The following is a 26,935-nucleotide window of genomic DNA, read 5'->3' as shown; positions in this document are numbered from 1 at the left end:
CAATCTTATTCATTAAAAAAGAATTCAATCAAAACAAACAAATTTTAATTAATTCAATCAATCCTAGCCAGAACAAGAAAAGAGATTTTAAATTTTACAATTAACAAAAGAACGATCACCTGACTACACATTTGTTTTAAGTTTACCGATATCTATGACATTCTTTTATTTTTATTAATACTTTTTTTTATTATTCCTAATATCCACGTTTTAATCTGTTCAACTAGTGAACAATAACCAACCCCCTAAGCACCAGTGAGATAAAGATGATATGTAAATGAGATACTGTCTTGTACAGACTCAGGCCCAACCATACCTGAGATGTGGGGTTAATTGAACCCCAACCACCAAATAAACCGATATCCATTGTCAAATTCGTGTAAAAGTAACTAAGTTTTACTTGAATTTCAACCTTAGAAAATTCGACTTAGAAAATTAACAAGTGATTTCTGACGACGAGTATGGCATTTGATTCATTTTTTAAGGCAGTGAAAATTTGTATAAATTATTAGTTAAATTAACCAGTTCCTTTTCCGAAGTTACTGGGACATGAACACCGAATAAAACTTCAAAAAGAATATTTTGTGATAAAAAATTGTTTCAAAATTCATTTTCTATTATTATCCCCCTAAAATGCATTATTAAAATTTATTTTCATTGTAAAAAAAAACTATTTATTCAAGATGAGGGAGAAATCTCACTATTAATTTTCAAAACTCACCGGGTTGGTCTAGTGGTAAGCTCGTCGTCGTAAATCAGTTGTTTAACAGCTGATTTTTGAAGACGAAGCTTCTGAGATTCAAATCCTAGTAAAGTTAAGCTACTTTTATACAGATTTCAATACTAGATATTGGATGCAGATGTAGGTTTGGTGGATGGTGTTTAAATAACCACACATTTCAGAAATGGCCTCATTTACCAAGATTATCATCTCATTTTTACAAGATTATCATCTTACTGGGCTATGGGGTTGCTTATTGTTTACAATTTGAACCGATTGCAACGTACACATAGAAAACATTTTCAAAACAAATTCTATGAATGTTATATAATTTTACGGACTTTGGTTATCTTTGTTTGAAATTATTTTCTAAAACGTATTTTTGTGGTAAATAAAAAATTATGTTTTATTAGAAGGAAAATGGGAATAATTATTTATCTTTTTAATATTTTTTTTATTTTGACTGTATTCTGAACGAATAAACTATAAAAATGCTTTTTTCATCAACAAGGGTAAATATTTCTTCTTTAAATTGCTGATCCAATTAAAATAGATGCATCCTTCAAATTTAGTTAAAACAAGTTATATCGTTCATATGTAATCAGGAGTTTAGTCAAAGTTTTCACTACCGGAAGTTTTGATTTTGAATTATGGCAGAATATGGTTCACAGCCACAGTCGGCTGTAGCTGTAATGAAAAATGCACATCAATTTCAAAGTTTACATTGATAAGAAGAAAAACTTATCATTTTCATTTGAAATGTTTAACTTTTTTCGTGAATTATATTTCTAGCGACTTCTTTTGTCAGCGGTATGCATACGGGTATCCAAAAGCAAGGACCATTTTCGTGCGGTCTGATTTTTATAATATACTGCACTGTCCGTCACATATCATTTAAGACAGTAATAATATTTTTCATTAAGAAATACGATAACAGTGAGTAGTTAATGTTAAAATAAAATGTAGACCAGACTTTAAGTTAAAACAAATTTTATGTATAAAGAGAATTTTATATTTCTCCCAAAAAGCAGCACAAGAACGGCGGCGGTATTCCGGTACTAGAGAATCCTGTATGTAACAGGTAAGAACAATAGAACACGGTCAAATCGAGATAAATGTTTTACTATACTTTTACATGAAATTTAAATACGTATGAAAGTAAAACGCATTTTAGCAGTTATTTACAGATATGACTAATTATATCTGCAGTACATAGTTAGCAACAAAAAATTAAGTCAATCACCTACCTACGATACTCGAAGAATAAGGTTTTTTTAAATATCTGTTGTCTCGGGGGCAGATCATCTGATTTTGGTAAATAAAATTCCAAAATAAAATTTACAACATTATTCAAAATGGGAATCACGCATGTACCTCTTACCTTACGTAATTTATTCAGCGATTCAAAATATCAGTACCCAAAAAATGACCCTGTAGTAAGACCCTCTGTTCAAGCTTTGCGTTACTTCACGATCCAATAATACAATAATTTGAATAAATTAAGACACAAAATGATCGATCCTCAGTGTTCAGTAAAATTAATTGGAAAAAAATTATTATTAAAATCGGCGACTCTTGAATTGAAAATTAATATTATACGTAAAAACATGAAGAGGGAATTTTTTTTTTTTTTGACTGATGAATTAATTCATTACAGAAGCTTACAAAGAAACTTGTACGTGGGAATGTGAAAATGGAAATTATTAACGTGTGAAAAATGCCATGCTTGACCGGAATTCGAACCCAAGACCTCTGGATGAAATGCCAAGACGTTACTACTCCGGCAAGGAGATTGGCATTCTGATTAATATGTAAAGATTTCGTGGGAATTATCTTGTAACTAAGATGTATTAAATGATAGCTATTAAAACGTTAGGATAAGAGGTTCCATTTAAATTGAAAAAAGCAATGTTATTATTTTCAATTTTTTCTTGTTCTTCTATCCAGTATGGCGTCCAACGCCACCTCCAGCCACTTTATAAAAGATAATAATAAACATTTAAGGGAAATAGTTTTATCAATAAAATTGCTTCTTAAACTTTTTTCCTACTTTTTTTTAAATTATATTTCCTCCAACTCTTTTGGGGAACAAAGGTTTCTTCCGAAAGTGAAAGAAAGAAGTAACGTTTAAGAATGTAAAAAAACAAATAAACATATTCAAATTAAGTTTTAATTAAATACTGAATTATCATCCTTTTTTTAAAAAAAAAGGAATTAAATTGAAAAATTTACCTAAGCTTTTATTAAAATTTTGAGAAACGGAACCCAACACCGTATCTCACTGCTTCATCAACTGTAAATAAAGTTAAACGCCGTCAATGCCTCGTATAAAGAAATCATCGTGCAAAATTTCATCCGAATCATCTATACCGCTCTGGAGATATAAAGCAAATGTTAGACCAACATTATATTTATAGATCCTTCAGTAATTTTTCAATTTTAAAATTGTGTTTTTGGGGTTATAGGTGAACATTAAACGTCAGGATCTGCAAAAATCCTCCGAATACAGATTTTTGCCCGATTAGCATACTTTCCCTTATGTATAGTATACTGTATATATACAGTTTACTACATAGCCGAGGAAGTAAAAATAATATTAAGAACATTTTTTTTGCCAATGCATTGAAAATAATTAGTTTCTCCTCTCTAGTGATCCGGAGAAGCTGAGAAATGCCTTTACGGACTCAGTTTCAATGATGGTGAAATCCTGACATTCACCTCCCCGCGGTAGAGGGGGGTAACGGCTGTTTACGATATGTTGTTATGTGCAGGCGGCGAACGAATGAAGGAACCGAGAATCTTCCGGGATAAGAAGATTCCCTTTATCAAGTGCAAAAACAGCCTCTTTGAAGATGGATGAGAGAGTAGAGAGGTTAGGGCACTCTATTGTCCTTGGCCGAAGAACCAAAATTGATCAACGGTATTAGGATGCAGAAGGCAACGGGAAATCACTACATTAAAGATCCCGAAGGATATCCGGATATCCTTTTGAGTTCATAAAGCATGGCTCTGTTCAACGTCACGTTCGGAGCCTGCTACGTGGACCGCCAACCTTCACTAAGCAGGAGGCGCTTAAAAGAAAAAAAATAAGTCTCAAATCAGTGTATAAAATTATTCTTTCTGCATGTAATCGTAAAATATCTATTTAATCCTGACAAACTGATTGACGGTTACGTCACTCAGCTACTAACTACTGAATAAAAATACAGCTCCCGCGTGGAGTTCCTACTCACCCGTCCAGCACCTTTCCAGCTGGTGAAGCGGGGAATGCTCACTAGACATTGAAAGTACCAGGGAAATAAAACCCCCGGGGAGTACCAAAATCTTGGGTTGCGTCTTTCAGTTAGGAATTGGCTCTCCAAAGGATATGAGGAAAAAAACGGTATAAATAAAATATAACCCGGTCCCCCAGGTTGGAGGTTTTGCATCGGGCCAATAACCGGACCTAGTACAATGTTACTCCTTGAAAAACTAATAAACAAGCATCGGAATGGACTGCCTTATTCGGAACGAACCGGAATCAATCTTGGAAAGGCGGGTGTAGGAAATTACTTGGAGATGGCGATGAATAAGGAGCGTTGGAAAGAATTGGTGATGGACGCCAAGGATTACATTGGGCTATAGTGCAGAAGAAAAAAATACAATTAAATGATATTTTTCATCGTTTTGGATAGTGAAAAATTAAATTTTATGAAACTAAATTCATGAAAACCAAATACATGAATCAAAACTATTAATAATTCACCAATAAGCACATTCGGTGGCACTAATGGTGATTTAGTAACTTATAATAAAATATATCTTTTTAAAAATTAAGCTTGTAATGGAATCTTTGAAAAATTTTTTCACCATCTCGGTGTTATAAGTTTTAAAATAAATAAGTAAATAAAACTTTTCTCGCTATTTTCTCAGAATTTATGTTACAGAAAATCTTACATACCTGTTAAATTAACCTTTTTCTACACTGAATACCTTTCTTAGCTTTTTTTCAAATTTTATGTGTATATTCTATTTATAAACATAATAATGTACTTAGTAATAATACAACATGACAATAAAAACGTAACATAATAATGTACTTAGGGTTTATAAAATGAGAGTTAAGAAGATCTATTTAGATCCCGAAACCAAAATATATACTACTTCAATTCCATTTAATTCTTTCAAGTAGGAAGATACATTAATATCTACATTAAATAGATTTCAAAGACAGAAGATTCTCAATCCTATTTGTATTTATTTATTTTTATCTATTCCAAGCCGTACTCTTTCAAATCATTAAAATGTACCCATTTTGATGATTGCTGTTTTTAGTTTCCTTTTGTGATTCACAGTAAGTTTCTTCTAGCCATAATGGAAGATTTTTTAAAATAAAACATTTTAAAAATTGTGTACAAAGAATATATTTTTCATATTTTGTCATCACCGATGTATAGTATGTGATTATTATAAAATAATTTAATACAACCTGACGTAATTAAAATATCCAAAGTATTTTTATATGGAAATTTAAGCAAATAAATGGGAAAACTTAAGGTGAAAATATAATACATACACCCTCGTTCCAAACATCCTTCACTCAAGCCTGGTAGCAGCAGCCTCTTTAAGTCGCTTCTATGCAATTTATTTCATAATTTTAACCAGATGTTGGTTTATTACCGTTATTTTGAACAAAAGCCCTTTTTTCAAACGGACACCTTTTATTTTTCCATCCTATCCAAAATTCAAATAGTAATAACTAAAAAAAACCTTAAAATAATAACTGATAGTTTTTTTTCCTTTTGAAGCCGATTTGACACTAATTTTTTTTTTGTAATTTAAAATATATACAAACTTGTAAATGCTGAAAATGAAAAAAACGCTCAAAAGTAGTGTGTAGTATGCTCGCTACTTGATTTACCTGTTCCAAATTTGCTAAGTAATTATTTATTTCAATAAGTTAGTATAATTTATGCAATGTTTTTCAATAAGGCTAAAAAAAGTTAAAATTTATTAAAAAAGAGAGAGAGATATAAAGAATGTGGCAAAATCTGTTAAGAGATAATTTTAAATTTCCCCCACCCCCAAATCAAAATCCGATTACTTAAAATTTAGGAATTTTAAATAACTTAATAAGTACTTTCACAGTATCAAAGCTCAATTTTCTGCAATCAATATACAAAAAGTTAAACATTTTAAATTTCAAAAATACCTCTCCCCTTATTTTTTTCAAAAAATTATGCCATCAATGCCCCATGCATAAAAAACGAAATTTTTTGAACCAGTAATTCTTTCGAAGAATTTAGTTGAGAAAATTCAGAAATATTAATCAAAATATCATCAGGCCAAGACACGTACTCTTTGGAAATTTCTATAACTTCTCTTATACTTCCTTATTATTAAGATTTTATAATGTTAACATTAAAAAAATCCCCAGGACCCAAAATTGTGGCTTATAGTTAGTTATTCCTTTAAAGCTGTGCACTTGCAGTAGTTATCGACGGGAAAGTAAATATGACAACTGTAGTAGTACAGTTCACAAAATTGAAATGTTCGTAACGTCCACAAATCTGACAGTGTAAAAGTAATATATATTCCAGAGAAGTTTTATTTCACTTTCGTTAATAATCTACTAACAATGGTTCTCCACATCCTTTCTGATTTTTCAAGATAGATTTCTTGCATCTGTGTTTCTTACAAACTTTCTTTTTTTCATTTGAGAGACTTTTTTTATACAGAGTTATTTAATCGAACAAAAATTCGATATTTTAATATTTTCACTGAAAAATTTGTTTTAGGGGTCCCTGAGACAATAAAGGTTGGTTTTATTGTATAATGATGTCTGTCTGTCTATGTGTATGACCATAGAACTAAACTCCGAGCGGTTCGACCGATTTTAATGAAATTTTGTTAGTGTGTATATTTTTGGAATACTTATGACCATTTCTTTTAATCTGGTTTAGAACTATTTTACCCCCCCCCCCTAAAAAACTAAACTTTTGGCACATATAATACTTCCTTAAAATTATGTACTTCAGAATAATCGCCGTGTTTACCCTACCCTACCCAGGTAGGGGACCCCGGATTAGAGGCAGGCGCTTATTAAAAGACCGAGACCCAACCACTGGGAGGTGCTGTCAGGAACGGCATAGCCGGGTCTGGCATGGCCTCCCAGGAGGGTACTGGCAACTGGCACCCTCAAGGCCGTGTTATACGGGATAGTGGATCGTGCCTTGAGCGGAAAGGAAAAAAAAGCAGTTGTTGGCAGTGGTACCGGCTCGGCCTTTCACCGGAGGTCCCGGGTTCGAATCCCGGTCAGGCATGACATTTTTACACGCTTAAAAAATGGTCATTCATCTCATCCTCTGAAGCAGTATCTAACGGTTTACCGAGACTAAGTTGCATCAAGCTATCTGTAGTTTAAGTAGGGGAAAGGTCCCAGGCTTTGATGGAATAACGGCGGAGCTTTCTGTTTTCTCGATTGGGGTGAGTGTGAGAGTTGTCAAAATAAATTTGAAAGAATTAAGATATAAAACCTAAGATATCAATTTCATTTATTATTTGTCTATAATAAATAAACTGTAAAATAAACTCCACAGAACTGAGTTGAGTGAATAAATAACGATTTAAGAATTTACTAAGCGAAATATACGTATATCAAATTTCTTCTCAAATAATATTTTTTTTCATTGTATAGTAGTACAATTATTTATTAATAAATTATAACAAAAAAAGGATTTAAATACGATAACAATTTTTTCTTTTTAAATTTTCCGTTTACTCAAAAGCAGTGTATATTTATTGACACACACCCTTCTGGCTTAAGATGGTAATGTAGACCTCAAATGAACATAAATTATTGTATATTCGATTACAATGTTGTTTGTAATGATTGTGGCTCTCGAGTCAGTAGAGGTTAGAAATATTAGCCTGTGGATGAAAAAATGTTAAGACCCTAGTGCAGAGTACACATGAGAAAATATGTGATACGTATTAGCATCTTTTTATAAGTTTATTTAAAATAAAAGGTTTTAAATTAAATAAAGAAAACTATAAAATAAATTCTCTCGATCTTCGTCGCGGAATAGTAGAGCGTTTCAGCCTTTCATCCGGAAGACCTGAGGTTCGATTCACAGACAGACATAGAATTTTTCATTAGCTAGAAAATTGTCATTCCATACTTCGTCATAAAAGCGTCGAGCTTATATAATGAATTAACAAAAAAAAATAAAAAAGTTTTTTAATATCAACTTTTTGAAGTAGGCTAGGCTACAAACTATGACAGTATGTTATCAATAGATATTTAGTTTAAAATTGGAACTGACTAAAAAGTTTAAATTTACAGAGAAATTAAAAAATATATAACTATTTACTTTTTAAGTGAATTTTATTTTTTTAACTTTAAAACGTTTATTTAATTTCTTTAAAAAAAATTTAATTCGGAATTTTATTTCCTAAATACTTTTTAAACATGCACACACGCACACACACTGGCCGAAGTTTTTAGAAAAGTAAGATTAGAAGGTTAATTTAGTTCTGTGGAAAGGAGGTTAATTATTTAAACTGTTTTAGTTCATCCTGTAAGGAAAGACGTTGTTTATAGTTTTTGCGATATTTTTTTTTAAATTTACGTGTTTTAAAAAACCTAATCAACTATTTAATATGTAAATATTTTTAAAAAATACATATAAAATATAATATTTTGTTAGCCACTAACAGAAATACAAGCAAACTTCCTGCAAACAAAAATACGATGGGACTGATAGCTGTTGAATAATAAATGTGGTAACTTTTAAAATGATCACTCGGTATATGAAATTCAGCTGTTTTAGTAATAATTCTAGATTTTTAACATTTTGATTAAATCTGTAAAGAAAAATCATCTATATCCGTTCCGATTTGGATTTGTAAAACAAAATAGTATGTGTTTGTTTTATTAATCTATTTCCTATAGATAACTATTCTTATTCCATTTATCTATATTTTGTAGAAAAAATGTCAACACAACTTGAACTGTAAAATTATACTTAGTTAAGTAAAGGTTAACTGTCCATATCTCGTGGTTTTTAGATATTTACCGGAATTTTTTTCTCCTTTTAGAATACTGCACCCAATTATAAGTTTCACTTATTTTTTGTTATTATTTTTTGTCTGTTATTTTACTCCATTTGTTCAATACTGAATTCTTTAATCAAACCATTGTGGAATTTTTAAATTTGAATTAAAAATGTGACATTGGGCGAATCGATTCAAAATGATCTTCGTATCACACAATAACGCATCGCCCACCCGGATATCAAAAATATCTACGCGTAGAACATATTATTACACAATTGGGCTACCGTAAAATCTGTTCGCGGTAGTGCTACGCAAAAGTTTTTTGTGAAATTGAAATTAGAGCCTGTTCCACGCCCTTCATAGTCGCCAGATATGGTGCCCTGCAATTTTCACTTCCTTTTGCAATTAAATAGTTATGCTAAGCATGAATGATGATGATGATGAAGGGCACAGAAAAGTCATGGATCAAGGAAGACGCCAGTATTCTTCACTGATGGAATGAGAAATCTGGTTCACCTTTGAGAGAAATGTGTAGCTAAATGGTGAGTACATGGAATTATAAGTGTAAGTGTTTGTAGCAAATAAACTTTACTTGTATGTATTTGTTTCATTGTGGTGAGATAATTTGGAGATCTCGTTTCATTTGCTAATTATGAGTAAGTGTGCATTACATTTCAACCACCCTTCAGTATTTTCAAAAATATTTTAATGTTCTATTTAGAATACAACCAAAATGTTAATTTTGTTAACTTTAGTAATATAAACTGTTACTTATTATTATTATTACTATTTTATTATCATAATTATCAATAAAGTTTTAATTACATTTTTATTATATCTATTGTGAATAACATTCTATAAAAAATATTAAATCTTAATATGTCATATAACCATCACTTAAAGCTCCTGCATTTTTCGACCGACAACTTTATTTCACTTTATCTTATACAGTTTATGTTTTAATAGTTTATTAATAAATTCTTATCTGAAGTAAGAAATACTAAATTAAGTTGCTACGGAAAGCCGCTGAATGTTTTAAAAAGAAAGAATCCCGAACAAATAGAAATCTGCTGAATTCCTTTTTTACACATTCTTGGGTGACAAAGGTACAAGGGACAGGATTTTTTTTTTGCAAATCCTGCAGAAAATTACATTTTTCGCAGTCAGAACAATTAGTATAATTTAAATCTTTATTTCTGTCAGTTTTCTATATATATATATATATTAAATATTTTCTAATAGATTTGTATTTTATTTTAAAAATATAGGAGTATACATTATACAAATCTTGCATCCTGGTAACGAAGCAACTTCAATAACTGGAAATTTAAATCACGGCAAGAAGTGTTGATGGTCGTATAACAAATAAAACCCAAAAATAATTCTAATTAAGAAGTTGGATTAAATTACAAAAATACGAAAAAATGGATTACGTTAATTTATAAAATTAAGTTCAGTAAAAATTGTTATTATTATATCTCCTGAAAAACTTCTACAATTATTTTACCTTCTGTGAATTTTAGAAAACTAGAGTTTAAATGCCGATTTAGATTCAAAGGGTGATTCCACAAACTTCGGACAATTAAATTTTATTGTAGTTTTATGGTATCGTCTCGGTCTTTCATCCGGAGGTTCCAAGTTCTAATCCCGGTCAGACATAGCATTTTCACACGCTACAAAAATTGAAATTCATCTCATCCTCTGAAGCAGGTCCTGGAGGTTAAAAAAAAAAGAGAAAAAAATTCTGTTTCATTAATCTTGAAAGAAATCACGACCGGTTTATGATTTTTTTCAATAAATTGAAAATTAATAAATCTTATCAATAATTTATTAGATAGAGGCGCATTCCTTGGTAAAAAATATTCCGGAGGTAAACTAGTCCCCCGTTCGGATCTCCAGGTGGGGACTACTAAGGAAGGCTTTATCAGAAAATTAAAAAATAAACATTCTACCAGTAGGAGCATGGAATGTTAGAAGTCTAAAAAAGGTTGGTAGGTTAGAAAATTTAAAGAGGAAAATGGATACATTAAGTGTAGATGTAGGAATTAGCGAGGTTTGGTGGGAAGAGGAAAACGACTTTTTTGTCAGGTGATTTTAGAATAATTAACTCAACTTCAAATAATGGGCAGACAGGAATAGGTTGCATAATGAACAAGAAGGTAGAGAAGACAGTAGGATATTTCAAAAACCTAAAACCAAAAATCAAAACCTAAGCCAACAACAATTGTTAAAAGTCTATTGCCTACAAGTGTCCATGATGATGATGAAGTAGTGTGTATACAAAGAAATTTATGAAGCATATAAACACATAAAAGGGGATGAAAATTTAATAATAGTTGAAAATTGGAATGCAAGCACTGGAAAAGGCAAGGAAGGAAATATTGTGGGTGATTATGGGCTGGGCAAAAGGAATGAAAGAGGTAATAGAGTTTTGCACGAAGTACAATTTAGTAATTGCCAACACCCAGTTTAAAAATCATAATAGAAGAATATACATATGGAAAAAGCCAGGTGATACTGCAAGGTATCGCTTAGATTATATCATGGTTAAGCAAAGATTTACAAATCAACTCGTTGACCGCAAAGCTTACCCTGGAGTAGACATTGAAAGCAACCACAATTTAGTGATAATTAAATGTAGATTGAGGTTTAAAAACCTGAAGAAAAGGTGTCAAATGAATTGGTGTAATTTATAGAAGCTTGAGGAAGAGGAGGTAAAGAAGATTTTTGAGGAGAACATTGCAAGATGTCTGAGTAAAAAAGATAAGGTAGAAGATGTAGAAGAAGAATGGGAGAATGTTAAAAATGAAATTCTTAAATCACCAGAAGTGAACTTCGGAGGAACAAAGAGAACTGGTAGAAAACCTTGATATCACAGGATATATTGCTGCTCATGGAAGAACATACAAAATATAAGAATACTAGTGATGAAAAAAGTAAAAGGAACTACTGACAATTAAGAAATATAAATAGGAAGTGCAAACTAGCAAAAAAACAATGGATTAAAGAAAAGTGTTCAGAAGTAGAAAGAGAAATGATCATTGGTAAAATAGACGGAGCATACAGGAAAGTTAAGGAAAATTTTGGACTAGATAAATTAAAATCCAATAATGTATTAAACAAGGATGGTACACCGATTTATAATATGAAAGGTAAAGTCGATAGGTGGGTGGAATATATTGAAGAGTTATACGGAGGAAATGAATTAGAAAATGGTGTTATAGAGGAAGAAGAGGATGAAATGGGAGAAACAATACTGAGATCTGAATTTAAGAGAGCATTAAAAGATCTGAATGGCAGAAAGGCTCCTCAAATAGACGAAATGCCTGTAGAATTACTGCGCAGTGCAGTTGAGGAAACAATTGATAGATTATACAAACTGGTGTGTAATATTTATGAGAAAGGGGAAGTTCCATCAAACTACAAAAAGAGTGTTATAGTCATGATACCAAAGAAAGCAGGAGCAGGTAAATGTGAAGAATACAGAACAATTAGCTTAATTAATCATGCATCAAGTCTTACCTAGAATTCTGAAAAGAAGAAATGAGAGGAGAGTGGAAGTAATGTTAGGAGAAGACCAATTTGGTTTCAGGAAAAGTATAGGGATAAGGGAAGAAATTTTAGCGCTCAAATTAATAGTAGAAGGAAGATTAAAGAACAACAAACCAACATACTTGGCATTTATAGATCTAGAAAAGGCATTCGATCATAGACTGGAACAAAATGTTCAGCATTTCAAAAAAATTAGGGTTCAAGTACAGAGATAGAAGAACAATTGCTAACATTTGCAGGAACCAAACAGCAATAGTAATTACTGAAGAACATAAGAAAGAAGCTGTAATAAAAAAGGGAGTCTGACAAGGATGTTCCCTAACCTGGTTACTTTTTAATCTTTATATAGAACTAGCAGTTAATGATGTTAAAGAACAATTTAGATCTGGAGTAACAGTACAAGGTGAAAAGATAAAGATGCTACGATTTGCTGATGATGTATTAATTCAAACTGAGAGTAAAAAAGATTTAGAAGAAACAATGAACATGGCATGAATGAAGTCCTATGCAAAAACTACCACATGAAAATAAACAGAACAAAATGAAAGTAATGAAATGTAGTAGAAATAATGAAGATAGACCACTGAATATAAAAATAGGAAGAGAAAAGATTACGGAGGTAGAAGAATTTTGTTATTTGAGAAATAGAATTACTAAAGATGGATGAACCAGGAGCGACATAAAATGCTGAATAGCACAGGCGAAATAAGCCTTCAGTAAGAAATATAATTTGTTTACATCAAAAATTGATTGAAAAATCAGAAAAACATTTGGAAAGTATATGTTTGGAGCGTAGCTTCATGTGGAAGTGAAAGTTGGACGATCAGAGTACCTGAGAAGAAAAGATTAGACTAAGCTTTTTAAATGTGGTGCTACAGGAGAATGTTAATAATCAGATGGGTGGATAAAGTGACAAATGAAGAGGTGTTGCGGCAAATCGATGAAGAAAGAAGCATTTGGAAAAATATAGTTAAAAGAAGAGACAGACTTATAGGCCACATATTACAGCATCCTGAAATAGTCGCTTTAATATTGGAGGGACAGGTAGAAGGGAAAAATTGTGCAGGCAGGCAATGTTTGGAATATGTAAACAAATTGTTAGGGATGTAGGATCTAGGGGGTAAATCAAAATGAAACGACTAGCACTAGATAGGGAATCTTAGAGAGCTGCATCAAACCAGTCAAATGACTGAAGACAAAAAAAATTATTGGTATAACTTTAAAAGATTACATGCTTGGTTAATTTTTTTTAAATTTCTGTTATTAATCATTTGCTTGTGGAATACTGCGGCGATTTTTAAATTTTATTAAGGCACTAATAAGTTACATTGCAGATCCATTATGTCAGGAACTATTTTTCTGATTATTTGGTATTCTAAATGGATTAGATGCACCTAGAATTATAATTATAAACTACTTCCCTAATGAAATATTAATTAATAATGATAATAATTTTTTTTTTTCAATTTTTTTAGGAATGATTTTTTTTAACAGATAATTGTTCACATACCTTCATAATTCTAGATGTATTGAAAAACGTACACATATAGAATAATGACAAAAAGAATTTAAGTTGTTATCTGGTTCTTAAGATAATGAGTCATAAATATAGAAAAACATGATTTTTGGAAAACGGAATTTAAAATTTACATAAACAAATTTTTTTAAGTTACTTGTTTTAAAACTGCCCAGCTTCATAAGGTCATCAGTGTTAGTTTCCTGATCTTCTAGCTTTAACTTTTTATTTCTGCATTTCTTGAGCTGTTTTCCGCCTCGGTTACCCGTTTCTCGTCAGTCTTTTTAAAAAATTTTACGGTATTAAGAACCGGATTGATTCAAAGATGCTGCAGAACTTCACACCTGTTAATGTTTCCATTATTAAATGTTGGCACTGCATCATTTACTCCAAACTCAAGTGTTCCTTTCCCACAAAAAAATTCCTCAGCAACCTATTCCAAATTACGTGGTTGAGACTCGTTGGAGTTTTGCGTCTGTCCATAGAGAGAAATTTTTTCAACAAATCTTCATTAGATAAACTTTGAAATATTGGCTTTGTAGGTTGAAAAACAGACGGACATTGGAAGAGAAGTTTTGTGTGAGTAAGAACAGTTTTTACTGGTAGATTTGCCAGTTTCACTGGCAAATTTGAGCGTCGTTGTTTGCAAAACAGCTGCAACACAATTTTTAAGAAAAAACATAAAAGATTTATTTGTTAGCATACATTTATGAATGTTATATCAAATGACTCGGAAAAAAATTGAAAAGTAAACTGAGAGGAAATTCCAAAAAACGATTTCTTGACCCCTTACCGAGTGCCTTTCTATTTAATAATAGTAGAAAAATTTTGAGCAAAGAACTAAAGTATCGAGCAGTTGCTTCTCTACATTTTGTTACTTTTTTCGTAAGGTAATTTTTTTACTGGTTCATCCGTATTTTAAATTAAAAAACTGACACACAGTTGTTTCTGATGCACTGCTTACACACCCATACACACACAAATTAATTAAAAATATTTATAATTTTATTTAAACATAATATTTTTTGTTTTATTTCGCGTATTACATTCGCACGGGTATGGCGGCTACTTTAAATATTACTCATTTATTTAATTCTACGGCTCACCTGTGACGTCACAACATACAAACGACTACAACAGTTGTTAATAGCTTAATTACGCGAAATCTCGAGATTTCGCCCAATTAAGGTCACCTGTGCTTCACACCCTCATCCCCTTGACCTTTTTTTAAGTTGAAAATTTAATAGTATCAATGTCCCATTTATAGAAGTAATCTGACCAAGGTGAAAATCGGTCCAACAGTTCTGGAGATATGAGTGCGACACTGAGCACACACATATGTACATACGAACATCCGGAAAATTTCCATCCGGTTTTTTGGGTTCCTTAAGTGTCAAAACGTCAAGATCTGGTGAAAACCGCATATACTCAAATTGGACCGATTACAATACTTCCCTTTTAAAGCTATAGCGTTAGACGGGAAAGTAATAAAATTTTTTAAAAATGTATTTTTAAAAATAACCAAATTGACTTTTAAAAAAATTGTTATTTTACGTTTTTGTTTTTAGTCATTTTTATTTAAATTTTTGATAAGTTAGGCGTTTGAAAAAAGATTAGTTGAAAGAAACGCAAATACTAAACCAGCAACTGATTAAAATTTGGAATTAATTGCGACTTAAAGCTACCGATGAATTTCAACGCATTTTGGAATACAGAATTACCTATTATTATTGTTTTACTTAATATTTAATTAACCTAAGCTTTTTTGATAATTTTCTTAAATTTTTGCGTAATACTCATACTACTTTAATAAAAGAAAAATATCCGAGTCCGTAGATCATCACACAATACAAACATAAGTAATAATGATGACAAAGAAGTAAATGACAAACATCTTCAAATTCTTTCAACTTAACTTTTCATATCAAAAAATCGGCCTCAAGATATTTAGAAAAAGTTTTAACGGGACAGAGAAGATTCCTCAACAGAATATAATATAAAGAGGAATCATCGATATCAGTTTATTTGGAGAATACATACATAAAAAAATACTGGTCGAATTGAGAATTTCAGAAATTTTTGTATTTATTTGAAAACAGCATTTATTAAATGCCGGCCTCCGTGGCGCGAGTGATAGCAGCTCGGTCTTTCATCCGGAGGTCCCGGGTTCGAATCCCGGTCAGGCACAGCATTTCGACACGCTACTTTTCATTCATCTCATTCTCTGAAGCAATACCTAACGGTGGTATTGAAGGTTAAAAAACAAAAAGTATTTATTAAACGCTGTTTTCAAAATAAATAAACACTTGCATCAAATAATGCATTTAATAAATGCATTATCTTTCAATATAAATGCATTAATACGAATTATTTAGTTTTTATTTAATCGACAAAATCATTAACCAACTGGCGTTATTTCATTTCGAATTATTTTTAAGTTTTTTTTCTTTGAATATTAATTTATCTCCAAGTAATTGCACTATCTAGATTTTATAAATACATTACAAAAAAAAAATTTACAATAAATTTAATTTAGTCTCGGTTACTCTAGATGCAACGGTTTTTTTAAATACTTTAGAACACAACCATATTTGATGATGGTTTGATAATGTATGATATTTTATTTATTATTACTATTATTATTTACGGGCATATATATATATAATTTAATAAATTGTTAACTTTCAAACTTAACAAAAATCAATCAAGACATTGAATGTTGGTATTTATATTTAAATCATTATTTTTATTAAAATACGAATACCTAAAACCTTGCATTAATACGAATGTAACCTAAACTTCAAAACAAGCTAACAGTTACCTCTAATGATTATCAATGCTAAATAGTATACTCACTAAACGTGAATAAACCGTCAACACAGTACTAGAGAATATTATTCATTAAAAGAAAGTATTACTGATTGCAAAAATTTAAATACGACCACCATTTCTTCCGCGATTTAAATTTTGTCATTTATTAATGCCGATAATTCACAAATATACAGGATTGTTATTTTCTAAATAAAAAATATATATAAATACTTATTTTAAATAAAAATCTATTATGAACTTATTAGAAAATATTAAGAAATACGTAAAAATTAAGATCAACAAATTTAATTTATTATTGGTAAGAAATTAGACCATTATTCTAATAATGAAAAATATTTTTATGTCGTGCAGAATTTTGAAAAACAAATCTTGCTCCATGTAATTTAATCGCAAAAAAAAATCGTACTGTTATGAATCCAACAGATTTTTTATGTGCTAGATACTTTCTTTTTCCGACACTTAGAGGCCGCCTACAACGAATCAATTTAAATTTCCGTAGAACAGAAACAAATTTATTATAATAATAATGAAAAATAAATAACATGAGATAAAATGAAATGAAATCAGTCAGTCAAAAAATGCGCGAGCTAAAAGTGGTGGTTGTATAACCACCGATAATACCCAAATTAATTAACAAAGTTTGACTATTAAGTTAATAGTCAAACGAAATTTAATAGAAAGCTAGATTAAAAAGATATTTTTAAAAAACAATCAATTAATTTAATTATTTACAGACTAATATGTCAGTAAAACAAACAAATGAAAAAGAGCAAAGAAGAAATATACGAATATTTAACAAAAAATCTTATAATGGAATAAATATTGTATAGAAAATATTTTATATATATCCTATTATATTAGTTCTAAAAAAATATATAATGGAGGGTAGTAAACACTGTAAGGAAATGTGTTTATACATATTTCTAAATTTCTCAAAAAAACCCTTTTTAACTATTTTAAAGACACTATTTATCTATTTCGTTCACAAAGACAAATGTTACTTAACAGTACATAAAAATTTCCAACTGCTCCTATAACTTTTAATTTATTGATACAACATTAAAAGTGTAATTAAATTATTTATTACTTATTTTTAAACAAACGATAGAAACAAATAATTCATGTCGTAAGCAGGGCCAACTTGGAAGTTTTCTAAAATTATATAGACTCATAAAATAGCAAAAACCTGTTCACTGACTATACTCATAACCTAATGTTATTGAGATATTTATCTTCGTTAATTACAAAGACTGCCGAAACCAATTAGTAGCAGCTATTAAAAAAACAATATCATCATTAATTATATTAAGCCGTTCGTGTACAAATTTTGATTATTTTATTGATATATATAACGTAATTCAACATAGATAAGCCGTTGGTTGATAATTTGATGACATTTGTATTATAATCAGAGAATAAATTAATGTATAAATCCGTTACTTTCTTTGTTAATAAATAATAAGAAAAACACATACACACAATAACACATATGTCCAAAACACCAAAACTGATTAATTTAATTGTCAAATATATTTTTTTTTGGTTTACGATAAAATAATTATTTTGAACTCAACCTTAAAAATACTAAAAAAATATTAAAATTGACTTACTGTATTTCTTTCTACGCTATAAATATCGACTCGGGTGACAGCTTTAAAACACAAACCAAAGAGCGGAACATACGAAACTGCGGGCCAAAGTAGACTAACCGAATACAGAACACACGGCGCGCACTGGACTGAAACTGTTTTTACGTCTGTGTGCGTGCATCAGTGACAACCGTTGCCCCCTCCTACACACAACACTCACCTGCCCGGTGACGTCACACTTCCATTCTTCCACCACCCTAGACAACACGCCGCTCGGTGTATACATTTTATAGCATATAATACTTTACGCGTTTATCGGGGTATCAACTACAAACAACTGTACTGAATCAAAGAGCTGTCAAACCTTTAAGACTCATTCATAAAGCCCAATTAGAACCCACATGGTAAAAACGTTTTATACAAACAAACTTTGATTTCTTTTTCACACAAACGTATGGGGTGTAATCCGTTATCCTAACAAATTCTAAAAGTAAAATAAGATAAACTTTGTGAAGTATAAAATAAATATTCATTACGTTATTGAAAAAATATCAGTTATTTAAATATTATTATATATAATGTTTCAGTTAATTTATGTGTGAGTGAGTTGTATAATAATAAATACGAGGTCTGTTCAGAAAATAACCAAACCTTTTTTTTTTAATCTTAATTATTAACATTACTGATTATTGACTCTTGTCCCCTTCAAAGTACTTCCTTTCCCTTCCCCCTATTCACACACTTTTCCCAGAGGTGATTCCACTTCGCGAAATAGTCCTGGGTAGCTTCATTTGAAGTAGCTTTAAGATCAGCGACGAATTTGCTCTAATGTCATCAATAGTCCCAAAACGACCTCCTTTGGTCACTGATTTTAATTTCGGAAATAAGAAAAAATCGCAAGGGGCCAGGTCTGGTGAGTAGAAAGACTGAGCGAGGACAGTCATCTGATTTTTGGCATAAAACTGACGAATTGACAAAGCTGAGTTTGTGGCGTATTGTCGTGCGACGGAATCATGAGTTGTCTCGCCGCAACTCTGGTCTCTTTTTAAGGGGTTTTTCACGTAACCGTTGTAAAACGGTTTGATAGTACGCACGATACACTGTTTCACCTTGAGGCAAGAATTCAAAGTGCACGATTCCATTAAAATCGAATAAAACAGAGAGCATCACTTTGACATCGGATCGAAATTGATGTGCTTTCTTGGGGCGCGGAGATCCTTTGTCAATCCATTATGATGACTGAAGTTTTGTTTCGACGTGGTAGCCTTAAACTCAACGTTCGTTTCCCGTTATGATCCTTTACATGTATGTTTCATCGTCATCAGCTTGTTCAAGAAGTAGCCGACTAACGTCCACTCGATGTTCTTTCTGCTGTTCGATCATCAAATGAGGAACAAACTTTACTGCAACTCGATGTATGTTCAATTTTTCAGTAAAAATGTCACGGCATGATCCAATCGAGATGCTAACCTCTTCTACAACTTCTCTTACAGTCAATCGGAGATTTGCAAGCACCAAATCGTTGATTTTCTGAACGTGTATGTCCAGTTGAAATCGAAGGCCTTCTTGGTCGAGGGTCATCTTCAATTGACCACTTTTAAATCGTGAAAAATATTCGCAGCATTGCCTACGACCAAGAGCATCATTTCCGTAAGTTTGTTTCATAACAGGAAAGGTTTCTGTGAAAGTTTTCCTCAGTTTCACGCAAAATTTTACATTGTATCGTTGCTCCCGAAAATCGCACATTACAAAAATTGCTACTATCACTTAAACACGTTGTACTCAAGTAACAATAACACGAAAACTAAACGAGATATCAAAAATCCAAGAACATGTGGTTACATAGAGTAAGTTATGCGGAACACAATGCTACCAACCGTACGTCACAAATATCTCAGTTGGCGCGTAATTCAAAATGTTCAGTTATTTTCTGAACAGACCTCGTATATATTTTAAGGAATGTACTGCAGCATAATAATTATCACTACGATTATCAATTCTTTGATCCTTGATCAGGAAATAAAAAATCATATCAAAATATTAGGTTATTTATATCAAAACAATATAAAAATATAATTTATAATTAAGCTACAAGATTAATTTGCTAATAAAAAACCGGCGTTTTATAATTTTGCAGGGAAAGGTAAAACACTTACTGGAAATATAAAAAAATTATTCTACTCTTTTCGTAGAATTTCGAGATATGGAGCTCATGGTGACCGTTCTCTCCATCCCTTGACCGATTGTAAAGAAACCCACCGGGCTATTCTTGTGATTAACTCGTCATCGCAACTCAGCTTATATCGAAGTCGAGAGTTCTAAGGTTGAAATCCTAGTAAAAGTAGTTTACTTTTACACGGATTTGAATACTAGGTCGTGGATACCGGTGTTCTTTGGTGGTTGGGTTTCAATTAACCACACTTCTCAGGAGTGGTCAACCTTTCTTTTTCCTGTTTAGCCTCCGGTAATTACCTTACAGATAATACTTCAGAGGATGAATGAAAATGATATGTATGAGTGTAAATAAAGTGTAGTCTTGTTCAGTCACAGTTCGACCATTCCTGAGATGTGTGGTTATTGAAACCCACCACCAAAGAACACCGGTATCCACGATCTAGTATTCAAATCCGTGTAAAAATAACTGACTTTACTAGGACTTGAACGCTGGAACTCTCGACTTCCAAATCAGCTGATATAAGAAGACGCGTTCACCACTAGACCAACCCGGTGGGTTAGGAGTGATCAACCTGAAACTATACAACACTACACTTCATTCACATTCATACGTATTACCCTTATTCATCCTCTGAGGTAATACCTTACAGTGGTTCCGGAGGCTAAACAGAAAAAGAAAAATTGTAATCAAAATTAAATGGCATCAATGAATCATATTCAGATAACATCGTACAAAGTTTATAAAAATTAGATTATCCAGCGTGACGATATCAACCAAAATGATAACTGACGAGAGAAATAAAAAACATTAGGCTTACTATACCCCCATTTCTGAATGAAATATTCCAAATATATAATTAAAATAATGTACTAATGTATTGTAATCAACTAATTGGTACAAGAATATAACTTTCAACACGGAAATTACAAAAAAAGAAGATTTTTTGCTCTCATTCTTTCATCCGGATTTGAATAAACAGAACACCATCAGGAGGCATTTTAGTTACCCAAAGGTTATTAAATTAAGTGAAAAAATTCATCTACCCTTTGAGTAAAATTTTGAGATGTAGAGCTCACTAAAACCATGCATATCTCCCTGCTCCCTTACGTGATTATAACCAAAATCAAATGACGTCAATACATCATAAACAGAAACTATCTTGCTAAATTCTATCTATATCGGTTCATCAAGTTTGGAAATATCAAAAAACAAAAAGCAGGCCAACATTTATACATCCTTCGTGAATTGTTCAATGCTAAAGTTTTGTTTTATTGGTTAAAGGAATAGATTATGAAATGTCAAGATCTGTAAAAATTTGACATGTAAAATTTTATCCCATTAGCCTACTTTCCCTTGTATAGAATACTGTATAACTATACAATGTAACTGACAACTGTAGAAATACAATCTAAACTAATGAAGTAAAAATGTAAACTAAGCTAATGCCACTAAAAACTTAAAACAACCGCACAGTAGGTAGAGATCAGATAAATAATAATTAAAAAATTTGTTGAAACCTTATGAACTCGTCCAATTTGAAAATTTGTATCTTTTGAATAGGTGCAGTTTAATGTTTAATTCCACCAAGAAGGCCGTTAAACATACTCAGCGGCAACCAACCCAGAAGAACTATCTCTTTGGATTTAAGTTTAAGTTGTAAACCCTGACGGGATTAACTTTTAAAAATGACGTCATCCAAATGACTCATTTTCACGAAGCACTCTTCAAGCCTTTCACTGAAAGCTTGAAATGTGCCTTTCCTCAAAGCTTTCAAACGCACGACCTGATGTCACTTGCAATATGATAATAATTCAAGCTTTTGACCTCCTTAACCTTACGACACTGACGTGACCAGCGGTTGCGTGTTCAGTGACATCAGTGTACGAGACCGCAAGTTTTATTGTGCCACTTTTTGCAATAAATATATATATATATATATATATATACTATATATATATACTACTTTATTTTTTTATTTTTTTTTTGTCATATTATGCTGTTTTTTTTACTTTTCCCCCTTATAATTATTCTTTTTATTTTTCATATTGTATATAAATTATATAAGATTTTTATTTGAAGTTTTTACAAATATCTTTTTACAATTAACCATTATTTTTTCATAATTTTACATTTTTTTTCTATTATGATTAACTTTAATAAACTTAATAGTAAATTAACCTAATTTACAATTACAATTTCTATTTACAGTTAGAAAAACAGTCTTCACATACTAAAATTACATGTTGCAGTCAGAGATGTGATTTGCATTTATTACAAAAGAGTTTGGTTTTTATAATCTTTTTTGTGTCGCAGCGTATACACATCTTCCTAGTATCCCTTCAGTCGCGACCTTTTTTTTCTTCTGTTTCTTCAATATTGAATATTTCTTTTATCCCAAGTCGCATTGTCCGTGGCAGGTATTGTGAATATGACCTTCTTTTCGCGTGATTTGATATCAGTGAATAAGATAGATTCTTTATAAAACTGCGACGCAATATCTTTTATTCCGGAAAGTTTGCCAAAGATATTACAAGTTCGTTAATGCCAGCTATATTTAGAATACGATAAAATATTACCTTAGGCCGGCGACAAGAATTTCGCGAACAATCGTAATTCGCACATAGACGATTTACGACATCCACACCATCCTTTGTGTCATTGCATGAAAGTGTCCATATGGTAGATTCTTCATAAGCGTTGTCATCACCGTGTGCTGACGAAATCACTAATAAGTTTTTACTTTTTTTTGGGTATGTAGGAGACCAACGTCACGTCGTAAACTTGTGACATACTAGATCCTACAGGACGATTTTTACCTTCCACGAACTGTGAAGCAAGTTCCTTTTTGTTGCTTCTTATAGTACCCACTGTTGTAAGGTTGTTCTTTGTTGCAAGTAATTTCGCCAATGGAATGCTTGAAAACAATTATCAAGCGTAACATTTCTCCCTGTACGATAAATTGGTTGGTGCCATCTTTCTACTACTTTCAATGAGTTGGAATATACAGAGTACGGCCTCTCAGGCTGCTCGCCAATGTACACTTCTAAATTTAGTGTATAATACATTTTTGCATTACACAAACCAAACATTTTTAAACCGTATCTTTTTGGCTTCGATGACCGGTCTATATACTGCCGAAGTGAGCATCGGCCACGAAATCTTGGTAGCATTTCGTTTATTGTTGCTAATTCAGATAAAGAATAATATTTTTTATAATTGCCAACAAATATGTCAAAAATACTTCTAATAGCTGATAGTGTATCAACTAGTTCCCGTTGCGCTCGAGTAGCCTTGTCATCAAATCTTATATTTCGAAGTAAAAACAATAATCGCTGGCTGACATTGCAAGATTAAATATTTCTGGAGTACTACTATCTGATTTGAAAATATCTTCAGCGTAGACTTGGTTCATATTTTAACTCCGCAGAAGAGCAAAATACCGAAAATGACTTCTATTTCAATTTCATCGGTATGTTTTGTTAGTCTCATGAGAATACTACGAAGGAGTGTTATCAATATGCTTATTCGTGTTTTCACTAATAATTGAAACTATTTCCGATGAAATAGATTTTTCCATTTCTCTAAAGGATTGGTTATCCCTTTAGCCGTACTCCTAACTCCCGGAAGTTGCTTTACTATTATGGGATCTGGTTCTGAAGTTGACTTGCAGTTATGCAAGTGACATGTTTCCGCCAACGCGTTTCTTTATCTTTTCCAGTAAATACGGCTCTGTCTAATAGCATCGCATTATCAACCAAGTCATCGTCGGGTTCCAAGTCTTGCTGAACTAATGGAATCTCCATTCTCTGTTGTTCTGTTTGAGTGACATTTTCTTCGTCAGATTCTTTGTCATCATATTCACCTTCACTAGGTGATAACGCATCGAGTTATAGAATTTGTTGCAGTCTTTGGTGATCCTTATCAGGGTTAAAATTCATCCTAAATATTAAAAAAATCGCCACTTCCGAATATGAAATAAGATTCATAGCGATAACAAATGATAAACAAGATATGTAAAGAAAGGAAAACAAATACAAAGAACGAATTGATAATAAAATAAAAAATATATAGTTACCTTACTCTAAAACGAGTTGTACATTACACAGCAACCAACTTCTTCAAATAATAAAACGCTTTCAGTGGTGTGGGTGTGAGAGACCGATTAAGAATCTAATTTGCAACAGGTATCCATCACACGAACTATAACTACAAACTTACTTTCAGTAGTGGAAGTTAGGAAGATACCAGGGCGGCGTGGGGGGAAACTTACCTCCCACCACTACAAGGAAAAACAGATTTGTTAGGTCTGTGACACCGTACGTCACCCCTGTAGGGTTAGGTGAATTATTGGGTTTATTCATTTACACTATGGATTTAAGAAACCACTTTAGAAAAAAAAATTATATGCTGAGGTTTGTTGTCTGAGCAAGCCAAGCAGCGTCTTCATGGTAAGAAATTAGGCACCCAGAAAATTTCTGTTACATAAAATCTATTGAAATGGTAGCAATTTGAGTAGTTGCCCCTACTTGCTGGTATTAAGTTAATTGTAAGATATGCATCTGGCCAGGAACTAAAAGAGCTGGCCGGAGATATTGCAAGAGTGGTGAAGACCTTGCGGGGGTTCGTAGAGTCTAACCCGTTCGAGAGCAGAACGAAGGGAAAGAGTTGGCGTGCCAGACGAGGAGTGATGTTGGAGATAAGGAGCTACTACGCCAGTTGGAAGAAGAAGTTAAAAATGAAGACTTGGATGTATTGGTGGCATCCAAGTGGAGTAGAGAATGGTTTGAGAAGACCGTGGAGGTCCAGGATTCAGTTTTTCTAGAAAAGGAGAAAGACTTAGCGGTCGTTTTTGACCTTACTAAAATTAAAAGTAGATTCTCGGAGTCAATTTTTAAGGCGGCTCTGAGAATTAAGGACCTGGAAATGAAGGGTCAGTTGAAGATGGGCCAACTGCTTGCTTGTATTGAGAGGGCCACAATTCTCCAAGGGGAAGACTTCGAGAAGAGGGTATTCATCCTGATGATTGATTCGTTGATCAGGGAGGGGAACATCCTCCATTTGAGGAAAGAAGTGAAAGAAATGTTTCTGCGGGAGACGTATGATGTTGCCTTTGGCGTGGCGGAAGGTGATGCATCCCGCGTTAGTAGAAAATTTTTGGAGTAGGCGAGACGTAGAACTAATAGAACGACCGGAATCTATGTTGACAGGGTGGTGAAGGCCAAATCTAATAGGGAGAGATCGGCCAGCAGAGTAGCTGCTGTGAATCGTGAAGGCAACCGATCCACAAGAAAAGAAGAGCTTTTCGGATCTCCTTAAAGAAGTTAAGGAAGAAGTAGTTGAGGGGGAACAAGAAATTCTCTCGGTATGCAAAGGTCAAGGAGAAGATATCCATATAAGAGTCAAGGATGAGGCGGAAGGGCCAGAAAAACTAATGAGGAGATTGCAGAAAGGGGTTACTGGAGTAAAGGTTGCCCTGCGTAAAAGAGAGTGAATACAGAGAATTAACATAAAGATATAGACGCTCTTACAACAAAAGAGGAGGTAGCTAGTTCGGTAGCGGAGGTAATTGAGTTGGATGAGAAGAGGAGGCAGGCCATCAAGATGCGGCCTGCTCATTCAAGTACACAGGTGGCTTCTCTGACAGTTCCTTGTGGAGAGGCTGAAAAGATAATTCGGAGAGGGTGTCTCCCGATTGGGCTGGTGTCTTGCCGTGAGTACCTGACCGTAAAGCAGGAGCGATGCTACCGCTGCTGGGATTTGGGCCATAAGGCGTCCATTGCAGATGTATTGGTGGTCGGACGAGATTGCCGATCTGCGGAGAATATGCGTTCGCAAAAGGCGTATCCTCACGAAATTAAGAAGAAGAGAGGATCGACAGGAGGCCGAGAGACCCATGGCAGAATGGAAAGATTTTTTCATTCGAAGAGCCATCAACAAAGCCAAGCGGAATAGATGGAGGAAGATCTGTACCCAGCTGGAGGAGAACCCCTGAGGCATAGCATACAAATTGGTAACAAAGAGGCTGGGAAGATCACTCCCCAGACTTCCTGAGATGCAACTCCGGGAAACAATGCACACCCTGTTTCCGATAGATGAGATGCTGAGATGGAGGGAGTTGGCGGCCACAGAGATACCTTGTATCACTTCGAAGGGAGCTGTGGTACGCGGTCTCTAGACTCCTCCCTGGAAAGAGGCCAGGTATGGATGGAGTGCCTACGGAGGCGATGAGGGCGTTGGTGGAGGCCTCCCCGATCACTTTTTTGGGAGTTCTTAATGAATGTCTGTTTAAGGAGAGATTCCCAATACCATGGAAGATGGCAAGAGTAGTTCTCCTACTTGTAGCAATGACGGGGAGGCGGCGAATACCCCCTTTTGCTGTTCAAGTCGATGGAGAAATGATCGCTCCAAAGGAAGTAGCAATATACTTGGGAGTGTGGCTCCATAGGTCAAGAGGTTTCTCACTTCACGGAAAAAGGCGAAAAAATATCCTCGGCAATGTTGAAGCTTATGAC

At 32.8% G+C, this 26,935-nt stretch overlaps 1 protein-coding gene across 2 annotated transcripts in view; it reads right to left on the bottom strand.

The window, feature by feature from the left end:
* The window catches only part of LOC142319602 (uncharacterized), a 294,827-nt gene extending 276,424 nt beyond the window's left edge, over nucleotides 1-18,403 (bottom strand). The window contains exon 1 of one of the 2 annotated variants that reach the window (XM_075357074.1): nucleotides 18,269-18,403. The gene's annotated coding sequence lies outside the window, so the exon portion shown is untranslated. The remainder of the gene's footprint in view (nucleotides 1-18,268) is intronic. The other variant, XM_075357083.1, reaches the window with a different exon arrangement.
* Between the last annotated feature and the right edge of the window lie 8,532 nt (nucleotides 18,404-26,935).

The sequence above is a fragment of the Lycorma delicatula genome, chromosome 1, assembly GCF_047948215.1.
Source record: "Lycorma delicatula isolate Av1 chromosome 1, ASM4794821v1, whole genome shotgun sequence".
NCBI classification, from domain to species: Eukaryota; Metazoa; Arthropoda; class Insecta; order Hemiptera; family Fulgoridae; genus Lycorma; species Lycorma delicatula.
This window is presented reverse-complemented; position numbering and strand designations above follow the sequence as displayed.